Genomic DNA, 21,241 nt, shown 5'->3' on the forward strand with positions numbered 1-21,241 from the left:
TCTCTTGCCCTACTAGAACCTGTATATTTACTAACATGAAGCAACTCTATGCTCCTCCAATACCTTTGCAGGCCTCCCCACTCGCACACAATGCTTTGCTCAGGGCAACTCTGTCAGTGGCATGCTGCAGGCAATTGGGGTATCTGTTTGTTGACAGCGAGCTGCAACATTTCCAAACCCTTTTGGCAGATTAGCCTTCTCTCTGGTCAATTCCTTTCTTACGAACACCTTAAACAATCATTAATTGGCATATTTTATGTCCAGACCTAGCCCATCCCCACATGAAGTGTACCAGAAGCTCTACACCATATTCTTATAGATTATACGGCCATTGTAGCCAATGATAGACGGTGCATATTTGCCAGCCTTCTGTCAGGTTCGGTTGCCAACATGGGCTAATATTTCACATGCGTGGAATACAACTGCACCTAAGGAACTGCGATTATTAACTAAATTTCTTAAGTCAATATTTGCCTAGGGAATCAGCACCCAAACAAATATTATGAGGAAACAAACAGACAAGGACTAAGCCCTGAAGAAGTCCAGAGAAAGGGACAAAACGCTTTGGCTACAGTGGCTGAATGATCTTTAAGAATATGAGTAAAGAATTTAGCAACTAACAATGTGCTTCTACATATCTAATTGGAATCTGTGTTATTTGGATATGAAACATTTTTCGAACAAATAACCCGAGTAGTTGAATTTGGTGATTTTCAATACTGCCTTGGTTGAAACTTATGGACAGAGAACATTAAGAATAGTGAGTGCTGATCTCTCTAGTGCACATAGAGTGGGATATGTAAACGGAATAGCAGCAAGCACCCGGGTTACATAAAGTGTAAATAAAATACATTGTAACAATGTATAAAATAAGTGTATGATGGACAGTAGGACATGTGAACACTATAGTACAGATATCGTTGTGGTAGGGGGGTTAGGAGCGTAAGGGGAGTAGAGGCACTGTTTTCCCCCTGCGGTAGAGATATTTAAACTTACGTGGGGGTTGTGGGATAGGAGCATCAGGCCAAACAGAGGGTTCAGTGAGGAGGGTTTATGTATTTTTGGTGAAGCAGAGGTTTGTTTCTTCCTGAAATTAGGGAGGGGATGAGGGATCATTTCTTTGTGTAGGATTTGATATAACGCGAACAAGACCCATTCGGGGGACAGAGAGCTTTACAGATATTGTATAAAGGAGACAATATATTACATTACATGACTTATGTGTATGTTATTTCCTGAGACACAGTCATGTTTCTCTGTTAAATCCATAAAATGTTGGAAGTGTGTTCCAAACATAAGCAACGCACAGGAGCATATTTCCGACTTGTTTTCTGGGCCTTTGGTTTTGCGTCCACCTCCTGTCAACCATCCTCACTTCTCCGCCTCGCTCTGTCTGACAGCAGGTGGCGCTGTCGGCCTCGTCGCCGCCGTCCCTCGTGCACCTCTGCATTGCTCAGATTCTCCCTTGCTCTGCTGCCTCTCGCACCGCTGCTTCCTGTTTACCCTCGGCAGCCGTGCCTGCTGCTAGAAGAGAGCCCCATTGTGTGCCATCCCCTGCACCGGGCTCCTGCGCGAGGAGGGACCAGCCCGCATACCCACCCCTTCTGCAGGAGGAGCCGCTGGCCGGATAGACGAGAGCGGGGCACCGAGAAGAGGGAGGCTCAGCAGACTGGCACCGGGTCCTAAGTGAGTAGTGCAGATTCTTTACCCCCACAACTATTACAGAACCCCTAAAGCGTGCTAAGAGGTGGTCTTTTCAAGGAGCTGCAGAGCGGGAGAGTGTATTTACATGCATGGACGTGCTTGGGAAGGGGCAGGTCATGGCATGGCTCACCTTCCAGCATTAGGTCTAAATCTGGACTTTTAAGTAAAAAAGTAGAGGGGGACGGTCTCACGCCACACTCAAACGTAGGGACTTGAATTGGTTTTAAATGGAGTAAAAAACGTTTGGCACTCACACTAGTGATCCTAAAAAGTGAGAGGTTAGGGACCCGTACCTCCTGCTGAGCTGGGGGAACGGCGCTCCGGCGGAGAGTCGATGGCACCGCACATTGAAAGTCATTTTTTAGAGACACGCGGGTCATGCGCAGGAAAGACAGCGGTTTTAAAGGGGGGTCTTACAAACTGTTTCCGAGTGTGCAGGGAGTGTCTGGAAGGGGTTATCGAAAGTGCAGGTGCTGGCAGTGTAACGTAGACCGCAGGAGTGGAGCGGCAGCTGCCCGGGTCTGTCAGCCGGGGGTAGCGGCAGTCTCTGTCCCCCTGCCACCCTTTCCGTTATGCAGTCATAACTGAAGCAACGAAAGACCTAAACCACAAACTACGAATATATACGTGAAATATTTAAAAATAAAAAATAAAAGTATGATGAATACTTGTTTGTTCTTTTTTACCCAAATTGGCGAGCGATTATGTTCACGGGTTTTGGTTAACTCTAAGGGTCTGATTATCAAAGGAAAAGTGTTATTTACGATTGTTTGTGATTCACTAAAGTATTTTAGGAGTAGTATGTTTAGGAGCTTGGAGTCTTCGCACATAAAAGGATTGAACAATCCCATCTTTTTATGGGTGGAGCCTTGCAGTCCTAGAGATACGACATGTAAAATACCTTTGTGAATAGCAAACAAGCATACATTTACAAAAAAAGTGTAAGATTACCTAAGTGAATCAGGCCCCAAGTGTTGGGGTAAGAGTAAATGATGAATTAGCGTTAGAGTCCCCTTGTTTAAGCTTAACTTCAAGGTGAGAGTTAGGTTTAACTTTTTGCCAAAAAAGGGAGGAGAGAGGAGACTGTCTAAAGGTTTGACACTGACCTCAAAAGGGTTTATAGGACACCACCCTACAGGAATGTATGATGATACAACACAAACATTTACAACACATGCCTTTAAAATGCAGTTTTTACATCGCAATATCCTTTACAACGTATGTTTTTACATCGCATGCCATCACAACACAATTTTAGAAACTACATTTACAACACATTCCATTACAACGCACACCATTACAACGCATACCATCACAAGCATATTACTTTTAGGGCAACAGTAGGTTAAGTGTTGGATAGTGTAGGGTAAACATTTACTATTCCCACTCCAGTGAGTGCAACAGTAGGGTAAGTGTTGGATAGGGGAGAGGTACAAATTTCTATTCCCACTCCAATGAGTGCAACAGTAGAGTAAGTGTTGGATAGTGTAGGGGTAAAAATTACAATTTCCACTCCAGTGAGTGCAACAGTGGGGAAAGTGTTGGAGAGGGGAGGGGTAAAAATTACTATTCCCCATTACTTAGCTTATATTGCGTTTTAATGACATGCTTTGTAGTGACATGCAATGAAATGGCTGCGTTGTAATGGCATGCGATGTAAAGGATGTTGCGTTGTAATGACTGCGTTTTAAAGGTAGTGCGATATAATGACGGCGTTATGAAGGTTGTTTCCCCCCTACAGTCCTGTATAAGCTTTAAGCTATATATTAAGCCCAGATCATATTTGAGGTCAATCTAGTAGTCAAATATGAAGCTTCATAGGCAGGAATTAGTGAATCAAATGAAAAGTTTATTGATTTCAGCGTTCCTTTATAGGCCAACACGTGTTTCACAACAACATGTCGCTTCATCAGGGCCATGAAAGAACACACCAACTACATCGCGGGTCTATGTTTCCACACCATTGGTCTACTCAGGCGTGTCTTCCCTTTTCTTCCTGCCACATGTAGAAAGACACTTGTACAGGCCTTGGTAACTAGCCGCCTGGACTACTGTAACGGCCTGCTGACATTAGCCAATACGGATGCAGTAGGCCGTTTACAGGTGGTCCAGAATACGGCAGCCAGACTGGTCATGGGTGCACCTGCCAGGACTCCTTCTAAGCCCTTGCTGAAAGAACTGCACTGGCTTCCCATACGACAGCGCATCCACTTCAAGATCTGTTGCACGGTACATAAATGTCTGTATGGAGCAAGTCCTAAATATCTAGCCCAGTCTCTTGAACTGTACCAGCCCAGCAGGTCCCTCCGCTCCTGCAACCAAGCCCTGTTAAAACCTCCCAACACAAAGAAGACTAGGCATGGAGACCGTGCTTTCTCCGCTGTCGGTCCTGCCCTCTGGAACAATCTTTCCATTAACCTAAGAACCACCATAAATCACTTGTCCTTCAGAAAGGCATTAAAAACCCTTCTTTTCCTAGAAGCATTTCCTTCCACATAAACCTTAGGCTGCTCTACCTAATACCTTCTCAGCTGGCAAAGCGCAGAGATACCCTTACGGGATTGATTCCTGCGCTATAGAAGAAATTAAAATAAAATAAATAAAATAAAGAATATATACTTATTGCAAACGCAATATGAAAATCATTTTTCTAAAAAAAATTTGTGCAATGATGAACAAAGAGGAACTGAGTATATTCTCCTGGGTATTAGGCAGTTTTAAAATGTATGTCTTTGATTCATGTAGATAATAGGATAAAAATGAACTTCTCTCACGATACAAAGGACGAGTAGCGCCTATAGCTGGGGGGGGGGGGGGGGGGTCTGTAAAACCGTTTTATATATTTTTTGGGGCCCTGATGAATCGACATGTCGTTGTGAAACATAAAAATTCAATAAACTTTCCATTTGATTCAATAATTCCTGACTATGAAGCTACATATTTGATTACTAGATTGACCTCAAATACAGTCTGTGTTTATGTTTAACTCTGGTCTCCACGTTTTGATTAATTTTTGTACCATATTTTCGAGATTATAGTCCTAAACTTAATAGCTCTCGGTTAGGTGTTAACGTGTCCGTATTTTACATTAGATTGTTTTTAGAAACTGCAGCTTAGGCATTCTAACTGTATTTTACATTAGATTGTATTTAAATACTGCAGCGTAGGCATTCAAACCATATTTTGCACTAGATTGCTTTTAGATACTGCAGCTTAGGCATTATCACATACCGCCTTGTCAGGGGTGCTGCACACATTTTCTAGATAATGCTTTCTGGCGCATCTCTCCTCAGCACCTGTTGAGGAGGAACCACTTATGGAGAGCGTGTTTCTTAACGGGCCGTCAAAAAATCACTCCATTTTATTCGCACTCAAAGACCACATATGGAAGACTTCATTCCTATTTTAGCCCCTATTGGCACCAAAAGCTAAACCTGTACACTCACAGCGAGTAATTTTTGTATTCGAAATGTACCTGTATGTACATTAAAGAATGTTACTCTTTCAACCCCATGTACCTTCAGATGAACTGTTTTTTAGGTCGAGGACCGTAGGCTGCGCTTGCGCAGTCTCGGTCCGAGATTTAATGTGTCTTAGTATGGGTGCTTGAACCCGCCCCTCTTCTCCATTGGCTGGCTTCCGAAACGGAGGCCAGCCATTGGAGGAGAGGGGCATCACTCCGTTCAAGCCCCGTCTTTTTCCGATTCGGGGGCGTCTTTTTTGCTTCTTTCTTTTCTTTCTCTCCTCTTACCATTGGCTGGAATCTTACCTTCCAGCCAATGGGAAGAGGAGAGAAAGAAAACCACGCCCCCGAATCGGAAAATGTTGGCGCTTTGCTGAAGCCATTTCATCTTGACCGCCGCTTGAGAAGCAAGGGAGAACGTTGGAGTCCTCCCCCTCTTGGAGACAGGAATGTACACACCATAGGCAGACACAACATAAAGACATGGTTAACACGGAGCAGAAAGATAGCTGCAAAGCTATAGTCACACTAAGGCAACATTTTAAACCTCACAAAGTAATCAAAAAGCCCTTTGTGTTCAACTCGTTAAAGAATGGCCATACGCTTTTCATAGTTGTCCTTCCATTTCATTCTTTAGTTCTGAACCACAAGTAGCCTACTGCCACACATAGCGAAGGAGAAAGAAAGTGCGTCACAGCACCGGTGAGCCACTCCACACTGGATGCAACCATTGGACCTGCGTAGATAGCAATGGTAAGGGAAGCTGTGCCCAGAAGTATGATGTCACATTACTGACAGTCGCACCATCAAGGGTAATGGCGACCAGTAGTATGATGTCATTGCACTGACAGCAGCACCGTCACGGGGAATGGTGGCAGTAGTGTGACGTCATCACACTGACAGTCACACCGTCGAAGGGAATGGTGGCCAGTAGTATGACGTCATCGCCCGGAATGCTGCACCGTTGAGGGCAATGGCGGCCAGTAGTATGACCTCATTGTACTGACAGCCACACTGTAGAGATGAATGGTGGCCATTAGTGTGACATCATAGCACTAACATTAGCACTGGTGAGGATAATGGCGTTCAGGAGTGTGATGTTTGGTCTACTTGGCTGCAATGGAAATGCTAAAAGAGGAGAAGGACAAGCATCAGTTATGCATTTTCAAAATATTGGTAACTTTCTTAAGGTATTCCTTTACGTAGATACCATACAGCAAACGGCAGTGTTAGACCCCCATGACTTCGAGAAACCAAAAAGTACATTTGGGTTGTGTATTGAAGTCTCTCACTGGAACTAAATTTTGTGACCAGCTTCGTCATAGAAATTACCTGACCGTTCTGAATCACAAAAGCAAGGTAATGTCTGATCTGATAGAAGTGTTGACTGCCCCTTCGGCTGAGTCGGGTTATTTTTAACAGTACTGTGCAGTTGGCCACCCTTGAGGCAGCTGCCTTTTGTGTACTCAGCTGTTGCATTTACTCCGATCAGTGTGACTGTGTGAAGGGAGAAGTCACTTGGGGGTAGCACTAGCAGGTGGAGACGATTACCATGGTTTATAGCCCCCTTGTTGCTTGTGCTTACTGTCCTGCCCCCTCGTTGCTTGTGCTTGCTGTCCTGCCCTCTCGTTGCTTGTGCTTGCTGTCCTGACCCCCCCCCCTCGTTGGTTGTGCTTGCTCTCCTGCCCACCCCATGTTGGTTGTGCTTGCTCTCCCCCCCCCCTTGCTGGTTGTGCTTGCTCTCCTGCCCCCCCCCGCTGGTTGTGCTTGCTCTCCTGCCCCTGCCCCCTCGTTGCGCCTCTGTGCCCTGCTGGTGATCCGGTTTTTGTGCCTCTGTGCCCCCCTGCCCCTCATTTCTTGTGCTTGCTCTCCTGCCCCTGCCCCCTCGTTGCTTGTTGTGCCTCTGTGCCCTGCTTGTGATCTGGTTTTTGTGCCTCTGTGCCCTCCTGCCCCCTCGTTGCTTGTGCTTGCTCCCCTGCCCCCTCGTTGGTTGTGCTTGCTCTCTTGCCCCCCCCCTCGCTGGTTGTGCTTGCTCTCTTGCCCCCCCCCTCGCTGGTTGTGCTCGCTCTCCTGCCCCCCCTCGTTGCTTGTGCTTGCTGTCCTGCCACCTCATGCTTGTTGTCCTGCCCCCTCGTTGCTCGTGCTTGCTGTCCTGCCCCCCTCGTTGCTTGTGCTTGCTCTCCTGCTCCCCCTCGTTGCTTGTGCTTGCTGTCCTGCCCCCTCATTACTTGTGCTTGCTGTCCTGCCCCCTCGTTGCTTGTGCTTTCTGTCCTGCCCCCTCGTTGCTTGTGCTTTCTGTCCTGCCCCCTCGTTGCTTGTGCTTGCTCCCCTGCCCCCCCCTCATTGCTTGAACTTGCTCTCCTGCCCCCCCTCGCTGGTTGTGCTTGCTCTCCTGCCCCCCCCTCGTTGCTTGTGCTTGCTGTCTTGCCCCCTCGTTGCTTGTGCTTGCTGTCCTGCCCCCTCGTTGCTTGTGCTTCCTGTCCTGCCCCCTCCTCGTTGCTTGTGCTTGCTCTCCTGCCCCCCCTCCCTCGTTGCTTGTTCACAATTGTTCCCAGGACTGCAAAGTTACCATATGCCACAGAGCCTATAAATGGTTTCCCTTTGGGACTATATCCTTTAATGCACAGGTGTGTGGGGGGGATTCAGTCAATAGATGTTGCATGTATGTTAGTTCTCTTTTCAGGTGTTTATTGAATGGTAGTGCATGGTGTGTCCTTGTGAAGAGTGTTGTGGTGATACCCACCTACATGGTAATCTATTCTGTGTCGGATGTGTGCAAAGGGTATGTGAAATTGCATTTTGTTTGTGTGCAAAATTTGGTGAAAAATCCTGAAATCCACTTGGTTATATTGTGTGAAACCTCAAGTGGAGGGCATACTGTACAGTCAGATGTATCCCACAGCGTGACATTTTGCCAAATTCCCAGTTATGTAGGTGTAATAGACATTTTCCACAGCCATAATAACTTTGTAGGGTTCTAAAGTGCTACTTGAAGTTGTGTATGTCAAGTGATTGGAGGCTGCTTGCGGTTGCCTGCGTCAAGTGATTGGAGGCTGCTTGAAGTTGTCTCTGTCAAGTGATTGTTGATGTTTCCTCTTGTGAGCACATTCCTCTCTGTTACCAAGCCTTTAGAAGAGTTATTGATGTGTGCTGGATGACACTCCTCACATGGCATTGGTGGTCACCAAGTCATACCTTGTGTCTGTCAGAGATTTTCTATGTTCTCTGTCAACATATTGAAGTAGCCAGATTAGCAGTGTAAAATATAAGTGGGCGAACCAACAGAATAACAGAGCCGAGCCAAGGGTCTGGCTTAGCTTTAAGCGCCCATGCACGACCGAGCCATTACAACATTTGCAATGTAAATAATGCATAATGTAAAAAGATGATTCCATTAACTCAAGTATTTGCTTAGGATATATAAGTGGTCAACTGAGGAAGTCAGGTGGGATCCCAGGTTTTCTGGTTTCATGTTGTGAAATTGAGCCAGTAGATGGCTATTCCTTTCTGTAGTCCTTCAAATATGAGGTTAGAGAGTGTAGGCAGAAGCAACATCAAATTCAGCTTGTTCTGTTCTCGAGGGTCCAAGAGGATTCCGAGCTGAGCTAGAGTTAGGCCTCTGAGTCGAGCTTTCAGTGGCTCACCCACTTCTCGTGTTAAAAAAGAATGTACCAAAGAAACAGATTAGAGCTAAAGGAAGTGTGTGTATGTCTATGTCTGGATAGAAAGATAGATATACATATATCAATAAGATATTCGGCAACACACCACGCAGCATGTAATAGAATGTTGCTCAATGGTTTCTGCAGAAATATACAAATGTAGCACATGTTGCAGGTTTAAATGAACACCAGTAGGGTGGTAAATAACGCCATATATTTATGCGTTAAAAGATAATTTAGTATATAGTGTTTACAGCACATATGGATGAAATGAAATATATTTCACTGCTTCGCTAATCAGCTGAAAAGAGTGTGGACTTATTCGCAGCATTTTGAGAGGGTTTCCTTCTCCCATGAGTGAGGTCAAAGATAAAGAGTACGACAAACCCGCCTCAAATTCCCTGCCCAGTCCAATCCTAACAGATTTCGCACAGGTGATCGAGGACACTGTGACATTACTGCTTGCCTGCAATCACTAGTAGCTTAGTGGTATTTTTAATACTGCATTCGGGCGCCATAATGTGCTTGTAATACTGTATACACAACAATATAGAAAGAAATTCTCCCGCACATTTTACTGTGATTGTATCACTTTGCCTAAAACACAACCTACCCTATTTGCTAAAGTAATCTTAAATTTACTCTTGTAAGTTTCCTGCTATGTTAGGAGTAAATATGTATTTTTTATGTTTGGGAAATTTACAAAGTTTTTGAGGACTACTCACAGGAAGCTGCAACTGTACCATTTTATCAGGAGTACTTCTGAGGTCCTTTTGTGAAATCCATGTTCTTATCAACAGACGTGCTAGTGTATAATTGCTTATGCAAAATCTCAGAACAAGAGAAAATGCCCTTGCTGCCTTCTTACGTCTGGCGTGATACTGTCTGTATACATATTGTTACATACTCTTAAAAACATACAAAGAATTTACTTTGGATCCTCCCAGTGGGAGATTTTTCTCTCACCTCGTGCACTTGGCTATTTGATGTACTATTCTGCCATCTAGAAACTGCCTAACTTCTGAAAAGTAAATGCAGTCATCACACTGTCACATTTAATTATTTATCTTTAATATGCATTCAAAACATTAAGTTGTAATTTTGTACTACTTTTCTAAAGCAAATGGGAGCAAGTAGTTCCGGCTTTAAAGTGTAAACAGTGTTTACACATGACTTTGTTTTCTTGCACAGTGCATTTAACATTACCTATTAGCATTACCAATGCTTTTTTCCGTTTATTTTTCTCCAAAGGAACACCCCGTTTTTTTGTCTTTTTAAAAAAAAACATGTCTGACAGTTCCTACTTTAGGCAACAAAAATTTACTTTTGTCATTCGGAGAAGTACATCTCCAATCGTTTCCAGAGTAGTAATGGTTCTGAAAAATGTTTGTGAGTACTCATAAAGAGTAAAAAGAACAAATGATGGATGAAATGCTGAACAAATCAAACATTCACCCCCTGTCACAGATCTGGGTTTAATCCATTGTTTTTTGCTCACCACTCCACCCAAGTTTGGACCCAACCATATGCATATCGGTCTTGCCCCTGCTACCCATGGGAACAGTCCAGCCCAAACTGCCAGGCCTGGAAACGAGCAACCTGGGACCGGTTTCGGCGTATCACTCCTCATCAGCCAGGCTAGTTTGGATCCAGTGGCACAGTGAGCACGGGACCCACGTCTGGACATACCCTTCTAACTTAGGGTGACAAAATCAAAAAGAGCACAGTCAACGAAAGGGCTGAGGCACAAGCTTTGCCACTGAATCACACAGAGCTACAGATAGATGTGCACATGCGATCAGAGAAATAGTCAATCACATGACCTACTGGGATCGAAGCGGATGTGCGCAAACAGCAAGTCTATGCTGAAGTCTGTGTGCTTTTGGGCATTGACTCTGTTTTATTGCGCCGCTTTGTGTTTTTAACTTTGGCTTCTTTTATTCTAATTATTAATACTCCCTTGTACTTTCACACATTTCACTGCCACTCGCCTGCTCCTACCTTTCGCTAGAGTGCTCCTTGCTCTGCTGCCAGAGCCCCAGTCCACCGCGGGTCTCCAGTTTACTTTGGAGGGCGCGGGCGTACTTGTAGGTAATTTTCTGGGAATCCTTAGGGCGGAGTCAGGGGCCTAGCCACCCAGTCTTAGGGGATTATAAATTTAGCATGAGGTACTGGGCGCGAAGCGGACGCGTCGCCGGTGCGCCGAAGGTGTGACAAATGCAAGCCCGTCCGCGCCAAGACCACGCCAGAGATGCTGCTCCCGCCTCTACGGTGCAGTGGGAATGGGTGAGCTACTCTACAAGGGCACTTTCAGAGTTACGGCCTTTAAGGACTTCCTGTTTTCATTCCATGGACCCTGAAGATTTAGTCAAGGAAAAGCTTGTGGTTTGTAATGAATGTAGGATTCCCGTTATCTATGCCTCCTCCTGCAATATCTCTAGTGATAACCAGACTCTCAAGTCCAGTCAGAAAGAACGGGTGGCTCATGGTTACCTTATCAATGTAAGATCGTTGGTTAAGAACAAGGTGGCCTTCAGAGACTTTGTCTCATTAAGGAAGCCTACCTTGGTCTTTATTACTGAAACATGGGCTACTGACTCTACAGGTCCTGACCTTGTAGATTCCATACCCTCCGGCTGTCTTGGTATCCTTCATAGAGAAGACATGATATGCCATACTTTAACACTCACTGCCCCTCCCCATCCCTTTCAGGCTCTTTATTTCTCAATTAATCAGCATCCTACTGAGAGCTTTTCCAGAGTGTTATGCTATCGGCAATCCGGCCCCAGGGCCTCTTTTAGCCATGATTTTAGTAGCCTCCTAGAGCCTTTTTTGGAAAGATCCAATCTCATTCTTTTGGGTGATTTTAACTTTCATCTAGATAACATGCATTGCAGGGATACTCAAAATCTTGTGGATACTATGTGGGGATGTGGATTTTCACAGCTGGTCAAGAATGCTACCCATAGCGCGGGGCATACTTTGTATGGTGTTTTCTCAAATGACCCTCGTATTAGGGTTTGAGAACCTATCCCACTCGCTTGGTCCTACCATTTTGCCCTCCCTTTTGACCTATGCTTTTTGACATCAGGGTTGTCTTCTCTGGGTCTAAGAAACGTGGAGGAAAAGAGGAACTTGAACCTTATTAGCGGAGTCGTTCTTAATTTTCTTTTTTTACTTTGAACCCGTTAGGTCCCTTGATGTCAACCTTGTAGCAGCTGAGTTTTCCTGGCATTTGCCAGCAGCAATGGATACCCTTGCCCTTGTTAGTAGCCATTACTCAGCGAGGAAAAAAAACCCTCTGCATCCTGGTTCACAGATAGACTTAGAAAAATGAGACAGGATTGCCGTAGACAGGAGAGGCAGTGGCACACCAACTTAGAGCCTCTAGGCAGGAAACTGCACAAACAGTGCCTAAAGGATTATAAGGCAGCCATCATGGAGGAAAAAGGGCTATACTATTCAAAGATCACAGGATCATGAAATCATCTAGGGATCTTTTCAAAATAATCAATTTCCTCATTTCTCCTCATGTAGCAGACCCCTCGGAATTTTCCCAAGAGTTCTGTGATAAAATATCTGAGTTTTTTCAATCTAAAATCACAGACATGTACTCCTTGTCGGAAGCATCTAACCCCAGGGCTGTTCCATCTGCTCACACTGCCTCCTATCCCAGTGATGCTTTGCCTTTGGATGATTCTCCTAGGCTTCTTACGTTTCCCAGTCTGCTGCCGAAGGAGACTGATTATCTTTTAGAATTAGTCAAATCAGGCTCACCATTGGACCCCTGTGCCCTCAAAGTGTTAACAATTACCCCTAGAGTTATTGTTCCCCACCTTACGGCTGTCTTCAATGCGGCCAATTCCGAAGGGCAGTACCCCACCTTATGGAAGATGGCATTAGTGAAGCCACTTTAAAAAAATTCCTCTCTGGACCCCTGAGAACTGAAAAATGATCGACTAATCTCCCTCCTGCCGGTCCCAGCTAGGATTTAGGAGACCTACCTTAATTCCATTCTTAGTACCTACCTGAAGGACCATTAATTGCTTGATGTGTCCCAACACGGATTTAGAAGCCATCAGAGTACGGAAATAGCATTTACCACCGTTTTTAATAATATCCGTACCAAAGTGAACAATGGGCATACCACCCTCCTCGTTCTACTTGACCTTACCGCTGCCTTTGATACCCTGTCTCCCTTGAGGATGGTTGAACGACTCAGGAAGATAGGGATCGGGGGCCCGGCTTTGGAGCTTCTTTCCTCCTTTCTTAGTGAAATGGCCCAAACTGTTAAATTTAGCCCATTCTACTCGGCCTCCAAATCCTTGTCATGAGTGTGCCTCCGGGCTCCTCCTTGAGTCCAATGCTCTTTAACATCTATGTTGCACCACTGGCGAAGGTTGTTAGATCCTTTGGGCTAGAGGTGTTGTCCTATGCGTACGACACCCAAATAATGGTCTCCATTACTCGGAACATCAAGGACTATGCCCTCAATTTTAGGAACTGCATGCAGGCCGTCTCCTCCTGGATGGTGAAAAACTTTATGAAATGAAATGGAGACAAGACAGAGGTCCTGGTCTTCGGCAGTAAACTGGACATCTGGTTTACTGACTGGTGGCCTGCCAGTCTAGGTGCTTGCCCCTGTCTGGTTTCACATGGAAAGAACTTGGGGGGGGGGGGGTCATCGTTGATAATTCACTTTCCCTGGATCGTCAGGTCAGCAGGACTATATCCACCTGTTTTGAGATCATTAGGGTCCTTAGAAAAATTGCTCATTTTCTTTCTTTCAAAACACGCTAGCATGCTGTTGTTGCATTGGTCGCGTGCAGAGTGGACTATTGTAATGCCCTCTATTTGGGCATTAACAAGGGTCTAGTGCGACGTTTGCAGATGGTGCAGAATGCTGCGGCTAGGCTGGTGATGAATCTCCCGAAATGTAATTTAGTCACCGCTTCCATTAGATCACTGCACTGGTTGCCTCTTGACCAAAGGATCCTGTTGAAATCTCTCTGCCTGACTCACAACGCCTATTATGGCTTAGGCCCAGAGCGAATCAGGGAGAGGTTCCAGCGGTATGTTCCTAGTAGACCACTTCGCTCCTCAAATAAAAACCTGTTAATACTTCCCAGGTTTAAAAAATCCAGGTGGGGAGGTAGAGCCTTCACCTTGGCAGCAGCCAGGCCGTGGAATTCCCTCCCGGAAAAGCTTTCTGGTCAGGCGTCTCACTCTCTCTTCCGTAAAAGTTTAAAAACCTGGCTTTTTTCACATATTCCAGAATGAGCATGTTGTCTAGTTCGCATCCCTTAGCGCCTTGATGCCCTTGGGCTTAGTTCGCTTAGTTCAACACTTACTTACTTACTCACAGGGCAATGGAGCCATTGATTGAAGTAGGCTGACCTGTTGTCCCCATGCTGTCATGAGTCGAAATGGAATGTGAATAACCCTGAAACTGTGCTGACCCACAACCATCCTATGTACATATCTGAATTTATGTGTTTCTTTTATCTCAAAAGCCTGGCAGACAGCCAAAGCGGTCAGGCCAGATCTAATAGCGCTTTAATACACACAGAGCTAAATAGTATGCATAATATTACAAATATGTACAAAATTACAGTTGCAAAACAATAGACAACACCACCTAAGAAAGTCTAGCAAACACATTCACAGAGCAAATCTTCTATCCCAACGATTTGCCGGAGGGAACCAACCCCCAAACCCTTGCCTATTACAGAAGTCTTTGAAATTCTCTGTAACTAAATTCCGTTCTACAAACAATACCAATCCACGCCAAATGGCCCAATGGTGTTAAGAAATGTTTCGCACTGTAAATAAGACAAAAGCCTTTGCTGTACATATTTATAATAAATATACCAGGTCTGCGACACCTTACAAGTCATTTGATGTTACACAAATCAGACCTGTAGCCTTTAACACAAGGATTCTCACAGTGCAAATACTCTGCTACAAGAGTTTGTCAGAGGGGGTAACCTTCACCGAAATCTTTACTTCTACAATAATCTATGAGACTCTGTATAACAAAATGCCAGTCTACAGGCTTTAAAACTGCGTAAGAACAATCTACCCATAACGGCTTATTGTCGTTAACATATGTTTTTCACAATGAATGTGTCAGGTCTACTGCCTTTGTTGTTATTTTTCATAGTCGACATATCCAACCCATTGCGTCTGACAAAACTTTTCAAGTGGAACATTCAGAACTACATCCTTTATTATGGGGTAGTCACCAGAACTAACTCGCACCCACTGTATTGAGCATAAGGTTTTCCACAAGGCACCCATCACGTATGCAGTCATACAATTACAAATGTGTAAAAAGTTACATTTTATGAAATAATGTAAATTCACTCCTATGAGGAACTGGCAGGGAATATCACAATACAAATCTCCCTATCCCGGGGCTTGTCAGGGGTTGGAGTAACACACATCAAAATGGGTGCCTACTATGAAATGTGTGTGATTCCATATACCAAAGTACCTGCCTACTGGCTTTAATACCATGTATTGATAATCCACTATTAAAGCCTATTCGCTTTAAAATATTTCTTTCACAATAACTAAGTCAGGCCTAATACCTTTGTAATACTTTTCACAATTAACAGATCATACACCTATGGCATCATTGGCTTGCCATCCTAACCCTTTTAGGCCTACTCTATTGAGCAGAGGGTTACAGCAGGAGATCAAGTGCAAAACAAACACTTTTTCAAATCTAAATTGTGTAGTTAAAAGAATCAACATGTAGGCAGAGCCACAGTCCCTCTTTCAGTGGTGCTGCTTAAATCTCTTTTTCGTTTGATCGCATAAGGTCTGGTGATTGCTGCGCTGTCAAGCCATATGCAAAAAGGACATGGACTTTTTTATCAAGCAATGAAAAGTGATCTACTTTTTAGTTCTGTTATAAAAAGGATTAAACACTGTTTTATTACCCAATGAAAGGAAGTTTAAAGTTTGTCAAGCGGGGAGGAGAAACACACTGCCCTGCGGAGAATCAAGTGGACAGACAAGACAGAGGGAAAACTTCAATCATGGCTTTGTCAGATACAGCAAGGGAGACTGCCCGCACTTGGTCCCCCCACAACAGGATGGGTGCAAATCATCGAGGACCTACAAAATAAACTCGGTAACCCCAAATCACATAATCCTACAACAAAAGTGCCCTTCAAGAATCGGAGAACTTGCCCCCAGGATATCCGGGAACTTAAACAACTTCTGCGCAAGGCTTGCACAGTAAAGAAAAGAAGCGGCCACCAAGCAGAAGGGCCCTCAATATCGGAATGGAGGACCTCCCTAAGGAAGAAGTTATGGGAACTAAAAAAAACGGACACGGAAAGTAAATGGCTAAAAGTCTTCCTTCTTCTCAAACAAAAGAACCCCGCCCGACTCTGGAGCTTCATCAATCAGCTGAGCAACCGAGGGCCAACGAGGGAAAACGGAGTAGCCGAAAAAGTTTGGATCCAATACGTGAAACAGCTATACGAATCTGCCTCCAGCCAGGATCCCCCGACAGTGGATATGGTGGAGCTAACCGAGAAAGTCCAACAGCCTTGCCTCCAGTTAGAAATAGCCACCCTAACCCCAAAAAACAACGTAAGGTGTAATAGACCACCGGCCGCCGCCCTCACAACAACACCAACCTGGGCGAACACCAGACAGGTCATCAATACCATCAAGCGGATGAGGAATGACGGCGCGCCGGGGCCCAACGGGATCCCAGCACCAGTGTTTAAACAGGCAGCAGAGTTCTGGGCGACACTCTTAACTCCACTCTTTAGCTACGCCTATTACAACACAATAATCCCCGACTCCTGGAGGGGCTCCATACTGTTTCCGATCTTCAAAAAAGGCGACCGCTCCGAGCCTTCGAATTATAGGCTCATTGCCTTGCTTGACTTGGAGGTCAAGGCATATGCACGCCTTTTACTCACCGATCTGGAAAAATGGGCCGAAGAGGAAAAAATAATACCAACATATCAGACTGGTTTCAGGGCCAAGGCCTCTACAATGGACAATGTCTTGGCGTTAGCACATCTTTCAGCTAAGGCAACCCAGAAGAACCATCCCCCACTATTCTGCTGCTTTGTGGACTACAGTACAGCATTTGACAAAGTGGACAGAAAACGCCTTTGGTGGAAGTTAGAAAAATGGGGGATAACATCGAAACTTTTGAAGGCTATAATGGCACTTTATGAGGCCACCTGGGTGCGGGTCAAAACAAGCTCACACACAGTCACTCGCAAAATATCTACAGCAAATGGGCTGAAGCAAGGGTGCGTGCTGGCCCTCTCCTATTTAATCTATACACCGCGGATTTGGGAGAGGCTCTAAAAGGTGCCAGTTTAGTAGCACCCAGACTAGGAAACACAAGGCTACCACTTTTACAGTACGCCGACGACACAGCCATTATGGATCATACGAGGATAGGCTTGCAAAGAGCTCTAACGGCCTTAAACAGTTTCAACGTTGCCAACAGCCTGACGGTCAATAAAGGAAAAACCAAGGTCATCATCTTCGGATCGTTCCGTCATAAACGGCACGCCCAGTGGCAGCTGGGGAACGCTCAAATACACTCAGTGGCCTCTTATAATTATCTGGGGGTTTGGTTTTCGGAACGGGCAAAAGCAAATGTCCATCTCAATCATCTGGCCTCAAAAGCTAATAAGGTAACACACCTGTTAAGACAACTAAACCGGAACCTGATCAGCCCCTCTGCTAGCCCAATCTTGATAGCTCTGAAGGCAAAACTTCTGCCCGCAATCTCTTACGGGCACTTGGCATTTCCAGGGAAGTTGGATGCATTCCTCTCCTCTGCCCAAATTAGGGCGTACAAGTTTATGTTACATATCCCAAGGTCCGCCAGGAGAACTAGGTTGAGACTGGAGCTTGGCCTTGCAAGGCCAGACGTGATTGGCCAGGGGGAGCTCATCAAACTGTACCTAAGGATATTAAAGGCCCCGGCCAACTCCTTAAAATACCATCTGCGCCCCATCTTTGAAGATCCAGCATCGACATGGCACATTAGGCTGGGAAAAGCAACTAAAGCCCTTAAGTTAGTAGAAGAAAATCTACCGCGGCAGGACATCCCGCTGAACTTTTGGAAGAGAGCTATCAATAAACAAGTGAATGAAATCTCCTTTGAACTTGATCACAGATCCATCCGTCGAAGCTCCAACTTGGAACCCCTAAACAACTCCTATACGGTGGGCAAAGCACAACCATATCTAAGCGAGGCCATTACAACACATGCCCGAAGTAAAATTCTATCCATGAGGCTGGTCACGCTCGGGATAGCTGATTTCAACCCAGCCTGGTTCCAAAAAGGGGCCCCAACATCCTGCAGGCTTTGCACATACAAGAGGGAATCCTGGTTGCACCTTCTTTGCTGCTGTCCTCATTTCAAGAGCGAACGTCGGCGACTGCTGCGCCCGATCTGTCTCAATCAGAGCATTACAACATGCTCAGAAGCATCAGCCCTGTGCCTGTCAACAACCAATACCATGTTCCTAGCGCGATCAGCGAAATTTGTTCATCAAATTTAGTATAGCACTAAAAACTCATAATGAGAGTACCTCCCCCTAACTTAGGATACTCACCACAACAAGTACTGATATGAGCTGAACAGACCAGTTGTTCCTCCGAAAAAGTCACCAGCTCGCCATTGCAATCAACAACGCAAAGTCTTACCCATACCATTATAAATGCTGGGAACCCCTAATTAATGAGACTAAGACTGCGGGAGTTGCACTCCTCTGTACCCACACTGCTTTCCCCTATATACCATTATCCTAATCAGCATAGGTATACCTCTTTACTCTTTATTTTATTTAGAAGGTTATTTTTAGAATTATTGATTTTTGTACTTACTCTTTTACTGCAAAGATTTTAATTAATTGTGCAGTCAATAAAACCTTTGATAAACCTTTGAAACCTTTAAAGTTTGTTATTCAGCTAATAGACAGAAATATGTAGTTTCATTCGGTTACTACATGTAATAAGATCACAGCGACAGTCATCAGTTCAACAACCCAGATTAGTTTCCAAAGCAGGATGCACCTGTCACTTGGTGTAATGAGTGACGCTGACCATAACTGGGAAGAAGAGCTTCACAGTTGGCTCAGCTCAACTATATTATGCATTTGTGTATAAACGATCTGCATTTTACACCATATTTGACAATAATATGGGCCTGATTAGAACAGGTGGTTACTCCAAGTGAGTTTATAATGATTTTAGTGAGTGATGCACCAGTATCTGGTTGGCTGTTAAATTAGGTGTTAAAATAGTGGGGAAAGTGGTCTCACAAGGGTGTGTCATGGCGTCACTATTATTCAATTTGTATATGTGGCCTTGACCATTATCTTAGACAAGTATGTTTATATATGCTGTGCTCTGTGATCTATCTCCTTCAGGACTGCCGGGAGCTTTGAACTTGAAATTGCAAATTATCACGCAGAAGTGGGATACGTGTTTTGGTTCTGCAAAACAATGTAGAAAGTGGAGGTTGAATAATTCTTGGAAATAACAGGTATCTTGTTTAGGCATGATTGTTGATAATTACCTTGATAATTCTCAAGCTCTGGCATCACCAAGCATGCTGCATTATTACCTAACAACTCTTGTGCAGAGTATCTTCTCAGAATTAGTGTGTACTGAGTGACCTCATGTTTATTCAAGGTCTGTGCCAGGTCTTCATGTCCGAAGAAGAAGAAGACTTATTCTGCCTAGAGTGAAATAGTTTGATTACTTCCAGTGTTGAAGAGGATCTATTTACAACGTAGTAACATAGTCAAAAGATGTGACAGTTTCCCTGGGAAGCTGCCCGCTTGATTACGGCTTATAAATCACACTATCTCGTACCTTCATAAGTGCAGGTGCGAAAGTCTATGTAGATCTGGCCCTGAGTAGGCGTATTCAACACCAATACAAGTTATCCATATTTAGTCACATTCTAGTGCTAGAAGCTATGGGTGCTCGAACTGGAGTCTGCAAGAACAGAGACATTGCAGAAACTAAAAAAAAAAAGATTTTTATTGAGTGTTAGTGTGACAAACCATTGGAGCTATACATCATCACATTAGAACGAGTTTATTTATTTATTTGAAAAGTTTTATATAGCGCTGGCTAGACCCGGAGGTATCAGATCGCTTTACAAGAGGATCAGCGAGTTACAGGTTACATAGTTTTATATCACAGCCCAAGAAATCAGTATGGGTAAGTCATAGTTAGTGACGATGTTATACCAGTTCACATATCAAGGCTAGAAATTCAATCCTTGGTTCCCAAGTTTTCTGGTATTTGTGTGGACAAGCTCTCATTTCATATTTTGTTTTCTCTAATATAAGGTATCTCTGCATTACTCTTTGCCATCCTCGTATTGTAGGTGTAGTTGGCAATAGCGATAGACGTTGCAGACTCCTAATTTTGAAAGTGGCTTCCCGGTCTGCTGTCCATCTGGCTTCATTTTTAACCTGGCCAAGTGTGAAGACAAACTAATTACATTGCAAATTTTGCATAGAATTATTGGAAAAAGTTATTTTTTTTAAACATTCCCAGAGAACTTACCAGAGTCCGAAGAAAGGCCATAAATAGTTCGAAAATTGATTTTAGTGAAGTTTGAGGAACAGAAAGGCCATTTAATTTAAACAAACCACCTTACTGTACGGCTCTCATTCTGCACATTCATAATACTCAGTTAGTTTTTGGCAGTGAAAAGGAGATATTTTCATCACAAAATGTACACGCACCATGCTGCTCCTTAAAGTCCTTCAATTGGGATTATTTCCCTAGAAAACGTGCAGCGAGGTTTTGGCTGTTGTAATGCTTATCAAGGAATACCTACATTTCGACATCAAGGATTCCAAGGAGATTTGCCGAAGTAAATCAAAATTGCAGATTCTCCTAGATAATATTGAAGGAGAGTTCTGATTTTATTAAAGACAAAGGAGGCAAATATTATGCAGTCTCTCTTCTAATGTAGTTTGAACAGCGCTTAAACGTACACCACAAATCCTATAATCCTTCTCCATTGGGCTGGGAGTTCTTAACACAAACAAAAGACATCCCCACAGCTGCCCAAACAACAGTACCTCTTGTCTTGATGAGTCAAATTCTATGGAAAAAAAGAAAATTCACAAACAGTAACTGAAAACAAAGAAACAGCCAAAGAACTTATTTTCTTTGGTTATTCTCCTCCTAGGACTAATGTTCAGCTTGTGGTGCTTGCCATATGGCAGCCAGATTATGGTTAGATGCTTGAACCTGTTGCTCGGCAAGTTTAAATTGGCACTAGCGCTATTTGGCAGATATATAACTGTCAGCCATAGGGAGGACTAACCAATATCAGAGGTGGGATAATATTCGCCTCCGCTTCCTTTGTCTTTAATACAATTGGGGC

The 21,241-nt window shown here is 44.3% G+C and overlaps 1 protein-coding gene across 1 annotated transcript in view; it reads left to right on the top strand.

Moving 5' to 3' along the window:
- Positions 1 to 1,482: 1,482 nt before the first annotated feature.
- The window catches only part of LOC147722392 (LIM domain-containing protein 1-like), a 152,697-nt gene continuing 132,938 nt past the window's right edge, over positions 1,483 to 21,241 (top strand). The window contains exon 1 of the mRNA XM_086967306.1: positions 1,483 to 1,686. The gene's annotated coding sequence lies outside the window, so the exon portion shown is untranslated. The remainder of the gene's footprint in view (positions 1,687 to 21,241) is intronic.

This window comes from Lissotriton vulgaris, chromosome 4_1, assembly GCF_964263255.1.
Source record: "Lissotriton vulgaris chromosome 4_1, aLisVul1.2, whole genome shotgun sequence".
In the NCBI taxonomy this organism is placed as follows: domain Eukaryota; kingdom Metazoa; phylum Chordata; class Amphibia; order Caudata; family Salamandridae; genus Lissotriton; species Lissotriton vulgaris.